The sequence below is a fragment of the Saccopteryx bilineata genome, chromosome 4 (assembly GCF_036850765.1).
Source record: "Saccopteryx bilineata isolate mSacBil1 chromosome 4, mSacBil1_pri_phased_curated, whole genome shotgun sequence".
Classification (NCBI taxonomy): Eukaryota; Metazoa; Chordata; class Mammalia; order Chiroptera; family Emballonuridae; genus Saccopteryx; species Saccopteryx bilineata.
The window spans coordinates 80,322,870-80,335,244 of NC_089493.1; the positions used below are offsets into that span (position 1 = coordinate 80,322,870).

Consider the following 12,375-nt stretch of genomic DNA (forward strand, 5'->3'; position numbering starts at 1 on the left):
CATCCCAGGTGGGGCAATGTGTGTACAGCACAGATTCTAACAGTCCTGTTAGAGCCTGAGGCTTCTCCAAGGTGATGGAGCCAGTGGAGGAGGAAGATATGGAGGGGGCAATCCTGAATGTTCCTGAACAGCTTGTAAACAGGGACCTTCTTGTCTGATTTTGGGGCTGTTGCCAGCAAAACATGGTGACCGTCTCTGACAGCACAGTCTTTTAGCCAGGGAGGGGGATTCTCTACTAGAGCCCTCCATTGATCTATATATGGGAGCTGGTCTGGGTGGCCTGGAGGCTTAGCTATTACATTCCATACAGCTCTGACATCTCTAGGATCTAATGAGCCCTGTTTTGGCCACTTTACCCCAAAGGATGGCCATTCTAGTTCACAAAGAGTTCAAAGCCTCCCCTTGCTTAGTTTTACATTATAATCATCAGAAAATCCAATTTTGAAATTCTTAAGCATACACTCAAGAGGAGTTTGACTCTTACTTTGCCCTTCCCCCATTGTTACAAACTATGAGTACAAATGAACTTCCCAAGATTACAAAAGGGATCATGAACTGAGGTTTGTGCCAGTTTTCTAAAATGTCTCCTGTTGGATCATATTCTGGAGATCCGAAGGACAAAGAAATTTCAGACAAAAAGAGAAGGAGGTGTCCCTGAAGAGCCACAAACTGGACACTCAGGCTCAGGTACCTGAGCTCTTTGTTCACACATTCACTTAGGGGTTTTCAACACAGAGACAGAATAACAAAACAAAAGCGAAGAACAAGATCTCGGAAGGAGTAAAATCAGAGAGGGACCATTGAAAATAAAGGTCCTCTATCTAGAGAAGAATTCTAGAAGGTGATCCCGAAGACAGACTAAATTAGGAGATGTCTCATAGGATATCCTGTAAAAATAAACGAAAGTGGCAAAACAGACAGAGGGCAGACATATGGAAACAAATCCAAATGTGTCCTGGGAAGCTTGAGGTAGGACTCAGTCCCAGCAACTGTCCTTCCAAGAGCACACAACTCCCTCTTCCAGATAACTCTCCGCCAACATCTTGGCACTGGAGAGCCTATTGTGTGATTTCGATTGCGTCCAACCCTCAATCACAATAGTACAGACAGCTAGCCACAGACAAGCAGACCACAGATTGAGCAGATTAAAAATCTGCTGTTTACCTCCGGAGTCTTTTTTTTTTTACAGAGACAGAAAGTCAGAGAGGGGGATAGATAGGGACAGACAGACAGGAATGGAGAGAGATGAGAAACATCAATCATTAGTTTTTCATTGCGACACCTTAGTTCAGGGGTAGTCAACCTTGTTATACCTACCGTCCACTTTTGTATCTCTGTTAGTAGTAAAATTTTCTAACTGCCCACTGGTTCCACAGTAATGGTGATTTATAAAGTAGGGAAGTAACTTCATAAAATTTATAAAGCAGAGTTACAGCAAGTTAAAGCATATAATAATAATTACTTACCAAGTACTTTATGTCAGATTTTTGCTAAGTTTGGCAGAATAAATCTTTATAAAACAACTTACTATAGTTAAATCTATCTTTTTATTTATACTTTGGTTGCTCCGCTACTGCCCACCATGAAAGCTGGAACACCCACTAGTGGGCAGTAGGGACCAGGTTGACTACCACTGCCTTAGTTATTCATTGATTGCTTTCTCATATGTGCCTTGACCGTGGGGCTACAGCAGACCAAATAACCCCTTGCTTGAGCCAACAACCTTGGTCCAAGCTGGTAAGCTTTGCTCAAACTAGATGAGCCCATGCTCAAGCTGGCGACCTTGGAGTCTCAAACCTGGCTCCACTGCATCCCAGTCTGATGCTCTATCCACTGCACCACTGCCTGGTCATGTTGGAGGCTTTCTTGATGACTCCAAATGGGCATGCTGATTGTCTGTGGCTGACTGTTGGCCAAACAGAAAAGACCAGCAGGGCCCTGGAACGTCTCAGGTGGCACCTCTCTTGCTGGGTTTCTGATCCTGGCAGTCAGATGGAGGTGGTCAGCCAGCCCACTTGTATTGCAAAGACAAAAAGACAAATGAGTTCAAAGGACTATTATCTCACTGGGGCCTCCATGTGTTGTATTGTAACAGTGAGATAAGATGTCCTGCCACACAATCAATCAATTAGCCAAATTAAGAAATTAAGGAGTCGGTCCTGGCTGGTTGGCTCAGTGGTAGAGCATCGGCCTGACGTGCAGGAGTCCCGGGTTCAATTCCCGGCCAGGGCACACAGGAGAAGTGCCCATCTGCTTCTCCACCCCTCCCCCTCTCCTTCCTCTCTGTCTCTCTCTTCCCCTCCCACAGCCAAGGCTCCATTGGAGCAAGGTTGGCCTGGGCGCTGAGGATGGCTCCGTGGGAATGGCTCTGGTTGCAACAGAGCGATGCCCCAGATGGGCAGAGCATCGCCCCCTGGTGGGCATGCCGGGTGGATCCCGGCCAGGCGCATGCAGGAGTCTGTCTGACTGCCTCCCCGTTTCCAACTTCAGAAAAATACAAAAAAGTAAAAAACAATTAAGGAGTCTTCAATTAACCAGCTGGCAGACAACATGGAAACCTAAGTCATTCAAATCAGTGCAGTGGGGGAACACAGTTTGGGGCTGGCTTTATAGGGAAAATTACATACTGACTGAGGAATGGGGAGGGGGGAAAGCATAGCAGTGAAACAAGCTTTCTTACAATGTTTATCTATAGGGTTAATTCAGGGAGAAATTTTCTGAGAACATCTGCTACTTTGTAATGCTAGACCAAGGCCACAGTCTGGGAAACCAGACTCAAGGCCAAGAATAGAGAGTCTTCAGAAAAAGTAAGTTCTGCTAAAAGTCTCTTTGTTTTAGAGAAAGTAAGTTTTGCCAAAAATTATTCATGTTAAGAGCCTTTCTTTTCTACACTTTATTAAAGACAACCTTGTATGTTTAGTTTAGGTTTTATCCTATAGACTAGAGGAAATCGTTGAAGAATTATGAATAAGAAGCTAACATGATCAGATATGTAGGTTTTTAGATCATCCTGGTTTAAATTGTAATATGGGTTAAAATGGCAGCAAGAATGGTATGAGATAGACTAGGATATAAACTCTGGCGTTTTTGTTTTGTTTTGTTCTTTGAGGCATTTTATTTGCATATATGTATTATATCCCTAGAAAAAGAATCCCAGGATTTTCCCTCCTGTGTGTTTTCGTCTTGCTTCTTCATGGACCATGATGCCCGCTGAGGCTGTCAGTACAATGAAACCAAACTGACGGGACGGAAGCAGGTTGTTCTGCCATTTTTCTAGATCAGGGGTCCCCAAACTACAGCCCGCGGGCGGCATGCGGCCCCCTGAGGCCATTTATCTGGCCCCCACCGCACTTCCAGAAAGGGCACCTCTTTCATTGGCGGTCAGTGAGAGGAGCACATTGACCATCTCATTAGCCAAAAGCAGGCCCATAGTTCCCATTGAAATACTGGTCAGTTTGTTGATTTAAATTTACTTGTTCTTTATTTTAAATATTGTATTTGTTCCTGTTTTGTTTTTTACTTTAAAATAAGATATGTGCAGTGTGCATAGGGATTTGTTCATAGTTTTTTTTATAGTCTGGCCCTCCAACGGTCTGAGGGACAGTGAATTGACCCCCTGTGTATAAAGTTTGGGGACCCCTGTTCTAGATCTTTGAGTTGCACATCAAATCTGGGGCTGATTACTCCACACTTGTTTAACCTGCCTGTGAGTTTCACAATTTTCCCAGCCCTGTGGTCATCAATAATTTCAAATTTGCCAATGTAACCATGCTTCATCATCACAGTTAGAAACCGGACGATGACTTTGGAGCACGGCCTAATGAGAACCTGGCGTTTGCCTCTCTTCTTGGCATTGTTGATACTCTTGAGAGCATCAGCCAGGACATTCATTCACAGCATAATGGCGGCACGGAAAGATGGCGGAAAGAGCTTTGTATTTTTTAAAAAATTATTTTTCCTTTTTTATTTTTATTTTATTTTTTTAACAGGGACAGAGAGAGAGAGAGTCAGAGAGAGGGATAGATAGGGACAGACAGGAACGGAGAGAGATGAGAAGCATCAATCATCAGTTTTTCCTTGCGACACCTTAGTTGTTCATTGATTGCTTTCTCATATGTGCTTTGACTGGGGGCCTTCAGCAGACCAAGTAACCCCTTACTCGAGCCAGCAACCTTGGGTCTAAGCTGGTGAGTTTTTTTTTTTCTCAAGCTAGATGAGCCCGTGCTCAAGCTGGTGACCTCGGGGTCTCAAACCTGGGTCCTTCCGCATCCCAGTCCGACACTCTATCCACTGCGCCACCGCCTGGTCAGGTTTGCCTTTTTTGTTTTTTAAGATTTTATTTATTGCTTTACAGAGAGAAAGGGTGGGGGACAAGAAGCATCAACGCATAGTTGCTTCACTTTAGTTGTTTAGTGTTTGTCATACGTGCCTTGACCAGGCAAGCCCTAGATTTTGAGCCGGGGACCTGAGCATTCCAGGTCAATGCTCTATCCACTGTGCCACCAGAGGTCAGGCAAAAAACTCTTGCTTTAATCCAAGTAGGAGATGGTGAATGCTTGAATTTGATAGTCATGCAGAAGTTAATAGGATGGAGAGGAATACACTTATGAAAGATATTTAATCTACCACAAACTATAAACTCTTTTACCTTCATTTAGTCTTAGTTCCCAAAGGAAGTATATATTTAATGTTTAACACTGGTTCTTATGCCAACGACTCTAGCCATTTTGATTGTCTAAGACTCTTCCTCTAGTAGATTCATTAGCAGGGGTTTATAGAAGCAATATTCCTTGAGTTTTTTCATGATGTAAAAATATATCTGTGCCCTTTATATTTAAAGGTCAGTTTGATTTATTTTTTCTTTTTTTTCATTTTTCTGAAGCTGGAAACAGGGAGAGACAGTCAGACAGACTCCCGCATGCGCCCGACCGGGATCCACCCGGCACGCCCACCAGGGGCGACGCTCTGCCCACCAGGGAGCGATGCTCTGCCCACCCTGGGCGTCGCCATGTTGCGACCAGAGCCACTCTAGCGCCTGGGGCAGAGGCCACAGAGCCATCCCCAGCGCCCGGGCCATCTTTGCTCCTTGGCTGCGGGAGGGGAAGAGAGAGACAGAGAGGAAAGCGCGGCGGAGGAGTGGAGAAGCAAATGGGCGCTTCTCCTGTGTGCCCTGGCCGGGAATCGAACCCAGGTCCTCCGCACGCTAGGCCGACGCTCTACCGCTGATTTATTTTTTCTTTCCTGAGTGTCTTAAATATTGCCTCTGGCACAAAATGTTGCTATTGAATCTAAATATACTAATTTATACTAATTTTATTTCTAATTTTATGTCATATTGCTTTTTTTTTGTCATGTGGTCTTGTCTAGAGTCTCAAAAGATTTTTTTCTTTTTCTTTAAAGCCATATAATCTTATTAGATTATATCTTGGTGTCGGTCATTCTGTATCACCATTTTTAAAATGTACAATGCACATTTTCAATATGTAGTTTTAAGCTCGTTTGTTTTTTAAATTTTAGGAAGGCTTTCTTGAATTATATTTTTTGTATTTATTCTCTTCTTTTTTTATATTTTAAAGACTTCTTTTTAAAATTTTTATTAATTTTAATTCATTGTGTTTACATGGTTCAAATGTCACACTCAATATAACTCCCTCATCCCCACCCCCGTGTTCCTCATTGTTCCCCCTTTGCCCCCCTCCCCTGTACCCTCCCCCCTTTCCCTCTGGGATTTGCTGTCCTGTTATCTATATCTCTGTTATGTATATATAATTTCACTAATCCCTTCACCTTCTCTGATCCCATCCCTTCATCCCCCTTCCCTCTGACAGCTGTCCCTCTGCTCCTTGTGACCCCTGCCTCTGCCTCTATTCCATTCTTCAGTTCACTTTGTTCATTAGATTCCACATATAAGTGAGGTCATATGATATTTTTTTTCTCTGCCTGGCTTATTTCACTTAGCATAATATTCTCCAGGTTCATCCATGCCATCGCAAAAGGTAAGATTTCCTTCTTTTTCATGGCCACATAGTATTCCCTTGTGTTTATGTACCACTGCTTTTTTTTTTTTACAGTTTTTTATTAATTTTAATGCAGTGACATTGATAAATCAGGGTACATATTTTCAGAGAAAACATCTCCAGATTATTTTTTATTTTTTTTATTTTTTATTTTTTCCTTTTTCATTTTTCTGAAGCTGGAAACCGAGAGACAGTCAGACAGACTCCCGCATGCGCCCAACCGGGATCCACCCGGCACGCCCACCAGGGGCGATGCTCTGCCCATCCTGGGCGTTGCCATGTTGCGACCAGAGCCACTCTAGCGCCTGAGGCAGAGGCCACAGAGCCATCCCCAGCGCCCGGGCCATCTTTGCTCCAATGGAGCCTTGGCTGCGGGAGGGGAAGAGAGAGACAGAGAGGAAAGCGCGGCGGAGGGGTGGAGAAGCAAATGGGCGCTTCTCCTGTGTGCCCTGGCCGGGAATCGAACCCGGGTCCTCCGCACGCTAGGCCGAAGCTCTACCGCTGAGCCAACCGGCCAGGGCCTCCAGATTATTTTGACATTTGATTATGTTGCATACCCCTCACCCAAAGTCAAATTGTCTTCCGTCACCTTCTATCTGGTTTTCTTTGTGCCCCTCCCCTCACCCCACCCCCTCTTTCTCCTTCCTCGCTCCCTCCCCACCCCACCCCACCCCTCGTTACCATCACATTCTTGTCCATATCTCTGAGTCTCATTTTTATGTCCCATGTATGTATGGATTCATATAGATGCAAATTAAAACCATAATGAGATGCCACTTCACACCAGTCAGAATGGCGCTCATCAACAAAACAACACAGAATAAGTGCTGGTGAGGATGTGGAGAAAAGGGAACCCTCCTGCACTGCTGATGGGAATGCAGACAGGTGCAGCCACCATGGAAAATAGTATGGAGATTCCGCAAAAATTAAAAATCGAACTGCCTTTTGACCCAGCTATCCCACTTTTAGGAATATACCCTAAGAACACCATAGAACTATTCCAAAAGGAGAAATGCACTCCCATGTTTATGGTAGCATTGTTCACAATAGCAAAGATCTGAAAACAGCCCAAGTGTCTGTCAGTGGGCGAGTGGATTAAACCTATTGGCCATCTGTATGTCCTCTTTGAAGAAGTGTCTATTCATTTCTTTTTCCCATTTTTAAAATTCATTTTTAGAGAGGAGAGAGAGAGAGAGACAGAGAGGGAGAGAGAGGAGAGAGAGAGAGAGAGAGAGAGAAGGGGGGAGGAGCAGGAAGCATCAACTCCCATATGTGTCTTGACCAGGCAAACCCAGGGTTTTGAACTGGCGACCTCAGCATTTCCAGGTCGACGCTTTATACACTGCGCCACCACAGGTCAGGCTTCTTTTTCCCATTTTTTGATTTGGATTGTTTGTCTTCTTGGTGTTGAGATTTACAAGTTTTTTTTATAAATTTTTGGTTATTAACCCCTTATCAGACATATTGTCAAATATGTTCTCCCATTGTGTAGTTTGTCTTTTTATTCTGTTCTTATTGTCTTTAGCTGTGCAAAAGCTTTTTAGTTTTTAATTCACTCGTCCATTGACAGATACCTGGGCTGTTTCCAGATCTTGGCTATTGTAAACAATGCTGCAATAAACATGGGAATGCATATCTTCTTTTGAATCAGTGATTTTGTATTCTTAGGATATATTCCTAACAGTGGGATAGCTGAGTCAAAAGGCAGTTCCATTTTTAATTTTTTGAGGAAGCTCCATACAGTTCTCCACAGTGGCTTCACAAGTCTGCATTTCCACCAGCAGTGCAGAAGGATTCCCTTTTCTCCATGCCCTCGCCAGCACATATTGTGTATTGATTTGTTAATAAGTGCCATTTGACTGGTGTGAAGTGGTATCTCATTGTGGTTTTAATTTGCATTTCTCTGATGATTAGTGATGTTGAACATTTTTTCATATGCCTGTTGGCCATCTGTATGTCCTCTTTGTAGAAGTGTTTATTCATTTCTTTTGCCCAATTTTTGATTTGAATTGTTTACCTTCCTTATGTTGAGTTTTAGAAGTTCTTTATAAATTTTGGTTATTAATCCCTTATCAGATATATTGGCAAATATGTTCTCCCACTGTGTGGGTTGTCTTTTTATTTTGTTAATGGTGTCTTTTGCTGTGCAAATGTTTTTTAGTTTGATATAGTCCCATTTGTTCATCTTGTCCTTTATTTCACTTGTCCGTGGAGATAAATTGGCAAAAATATTGCTATGAGAGATATTAGAGTTTACTGCCTATGTTTTCTTCTAAGATGTTTATGGTTTCATGACTTACATTTAAGTCTTTTATCCACTTTGAGTTTATTTTTGTGAGTGGTGTAAGTTGGTGGTCTAGTTTCATTTTTTTCATGTACCTTTCCAATTTTACCAACACCATTTGTTAAAGAAACTGTCTTAACTCCACTGTATGCTCTTACCTCCTTTGTCAAATATCAATTGACTATAAAGGTGTGGGTTTATTTCTGAGCTCTCTGTTCTGTTCCATTGATCTGTATGTCTGTTTTTATGCCGGTACCAAGCTGTTTTGATTACCATGACTTTGTAGTATAACCTGATATCAGGATGTGTGATACCTCCCATTTTATTCTTCATTTTCAAGATTGCTGAGGCTATTCATGTGCTTTTTTGGTTCCATATAAATTTTTGGAATATTTGTTCTATATCTTTGAAGTATGCCATTGGTATTTTAATAGGAATTGCATTGAATCTATAGATTGCTTTGGTTCATATAGACATTTTAATGATGTTTATTCTTCCTATCCATGAACATGGTATATGATTCCACTTGTTTGTATCTTCCTTGATTTCTTTTTTCAATGTCTTACAATTTTCCGAGTACAAGTTTTTTACCTCCTAAGTTAAATTTACTCCTAGGTACTTTATTTTTTGTTGTTGTTGCAATAGTGAAGGGAATTGTTTCCTTAATTTTTCTTTTAGGCAGTTTATTGTTGGTGTATAAAAATGCCACTGGTTTCTGAATATTAACTTTATAGCCTGCCACCTTACCAAATTCATTTATCAGGTCTTGTAGGTTTTTTTTTAGGTTTTTTGTTTGTTTTTTTTTTTACAGAGACAGAGTCAGAGAGAGGGATAGACAGGGACAGACAGACAGGAATGGAGAAAGATGAGAAGCATCGATCATCAGTTTTTCATCGCACGTTGCAACACCTTAGTTGTTCATTGATTGCTTTCTCATATGTGCCTTGACCGCGGGCCTTCAGCAGACCAAGTAACCCCTTGCTTGAGCCAGCAACCTTGGGTCCAAGCTGGTGAGCTTTTGTTCAAACAAGATGAGCCCGCGCTCAAGCTGGTGACCTCGGGGTCTCGAAACTGGGTCTTTCTGCATTCCAGTCCGATGCTCTATCCACTGCGCCCCTGCCTGGTCAGGCAGGTCTTATAGTTTTTTGACTGAGATTTTAGGGTGTTCTATATACAGTATCATGGCATCAGCAAATAATGATAGTTTTACTTCTTTTCTAGTTTGGATGCCTTTTATTTCCTCTTCTTGTCTGATTGCTTTGTCTAGGACTTCCAGAACTGTGTTAAATAAGAGTGGTAAAAGAGGGCACTCCTGCCTTATTCCTGACCTTAAGGGGATTGCTTTTCATTTTTGCCCATTTAAAGACTGCTAATATCCATGTGTTCAATATTTTTTCCTGTCTTCAATATTTGCAACTTTCTCTCAAATTTTTTAATTTTCTTCATTTCTTCTTTATTCAAAGAATGCTCTTTTTTTATCTTCTTTTTCTTTTTTTTTTCATTTTTCTGAAGCTGGAAACAGGGAGAGACAGTCAGACAGACTCCCGCATGCGCCCGACCGGGATCCACCCGGCACGCCCACCAGGGGCGACGCTCTGCCCACCAGGGGGCGATGCTCTGCCCATACTGGGCGTCGCCATGTTGCGACCAGAGCCACTCTAGCACCTGAGGCAGAGGCCACAGAGCCATCCCCAGCGCCTGGGCCATCTTTGCTCCAATGGAGCCTTGGCTGCGGGAGGGGAAGAGAGAGACAGAGAGGAAAGCGCGGCGGAGGGGTGGAGAAGCAAATGGGTGCTTCTCCTGTGTGCCCTGGCCGGGAATCGAACCCGGGTCCTCCGCACGCTAGGCCGACGCTCTACCGCTGAGCCAACCGGCCAGGGCTTATCTTCTTTTTCTTAATTTATCAATTGTGTTTATGTGGTCTTATGTTCATTCTAATTTAGTCTTTATTTTAAAATTTTGTTAATAGATTTTTATTGATTGATTTTACAGAGAGAAGAGAGAGGAACAGGAAATGAGAAGTATCAATTCATAGTTGCTTCACTTTAGTAAACCCAGTGTTTCAAACCAGTGCTCTATTACTGCGCCACCACAGCCCAGGCTAAAATGATTTTTAAAATTTTGTATTTCTAATTGTTTGGGGGGTTCTGACACCTCTTTTCTGAATAATTCTAAGTCTGACTTACATTCTCTTATTTCCCAAATAATATTCTTGATGCCTTTAAGCATTTTGTGCAATAGTACATTATCATGTTAACCTTTTCTTTTTATAGTGTTTTTTTTCTGATATGATTTCACTGGCATGTTATTCTGCTTCTTATTCTCTCTCTTTTTCTCTTGTAGGTTTGTCTGGGATTTGAGTAGCACATTTCTCTGTTGTCCATCTATATAAATAAAAATGTAAATGTTTGATTGTTCAAAATCTTAAATCTCCGAAAGTTCTTCACTGACTGCTTTGAAATTTTGACACAACATTGCATTCAAATATGCACATGTTTTTATGTTTTTATATACCTACTCTTATATAGATGTCACACCTGTGACAGGTAAAAACATACTTTTTTTGAAAAACAGCGCCATCTGTTGGACGTAAAAGCAACATATGCTACACTAAATATTGTACGATTCCATTTCAGTGTTATGGGAGAAATATAAATCACACATGGCTGAAGACATTTTCTGTCAAATACACAAGGAAAATTCAAATATAAACATGGATTTCACAGCAGAAATCTACAATGAAGCGTTGATAATGATTGAAGATTTGTGCTTAGAAATCACAAAGTTCTCAGCTGAACAATCAATTGGGAATGCCATCACTGAATTCATCTGCTGCTGTTTCGTTCAATGTGGAATTGCGTCATGAACAAAATTACAATGCAGGTGATCTTTTGTCATATGTGCAATCAAATATTCCTAAGCTAACACTTGAGCAAAAAGGCATTTATGATTAAATAATGCAAACTGTCAATAACGGAGTTGGAGAAATCTTCTTAGATGTGTCAGGAGGAACTTGTAAAATGTTCCTAATTAGATTGATTCTGGCAGCAATTCGATCCCAAAATGACATAGCCTTAGCTCTTGCATCATCTGGAATAGCTGCGACATTGCTACCAGGTGGAAGAACTGCTCATTCTACTTTGAAATTGCCATTGAACATGCAATTCATTGAAACTCCCATGTGCAACATTTCCAAAGCATTCGTCATGGGAAAAGTATTACAGAAATGCAGACTTATTGTTTGGAATGAATGCATAATGGCGCAGAAAAAATCACTCAAGGCTCTTGATCGATTACTGCAAGATTTGCATGAAAACATCAGACCATTTGGGAACGCATTAATATTGCTTGCAGGAGATTTCAGGCAAACATTACCTGTAATTCCTTGATCGACACCAGTAGATGAAATAAATGCTTGCCTGAAATACTCTACTTTGTGGCGACACATAAAGATGTTAAAATTAACTACAAATATGCGTGTCCAGCTGCAAAACAATTGATCAGCTGAGATATTCTCACATCAATTGCTAGAAATTGGGAATGGAAAGGTGCCGGTTGATCTGACCTCAGGAAGAATTTCATCGCCTCATAACTTCTGCAAATTAGTGACATCAAAAGAAGAATTGATTGAAAAAGTATTTCCCAATATTCAAACCAATTATAAGGATCACGATTGGCTGAGTGAACAAGCTATTCTTGCGGCCAAGAACAAAGACGTCTACGAACTTAACAATATTATTCAGTCTAACATTCAAAGCGAGGCAGTTACATACTAGTCCATTGACACTGTTGTGGAAGCAGATGAAGTGGTTAATTATCCAACAGAATTTTTAGGCCCTGGCTGGTTGGCTCAGTCGTAGAGCATCGGCCTGGCGTGCAGTAGTCCTGGGTTCAATTCCCGGCCAGGGCACACAGGAGAAGCGCCCATCTGCTTCTCCACCCCTCCCCCTCTCCTTCCTCTCTGTCTCTCTCTTCCCCTTCCGCAGCCAAGGCTCCATTGGAGCAAAGTTGGCCTGGGCGCTGAGGATGGCTCTATGGCCTCTGCCTCAGGCACTAGAATGGCTCTGGTTGCAA

The 12,375-nt window shown here is 42.0% G+C and overlaps 1 pseudogene; it reads right to left on the reverse strand.

The window, feature by feature from the left end:
* Positions 1 to 3,112: 3,112 nt before the first annotated feature.
* LOC136335051 (small ribosomal subunit protein uS8-like) lies at positions 3,113 to 3,900 on the reverse strand (annotated as a pseudogene).
* Between the last annotated feature and the right edge of the window lie 8,475 nt (positions 3,901 to 12,375).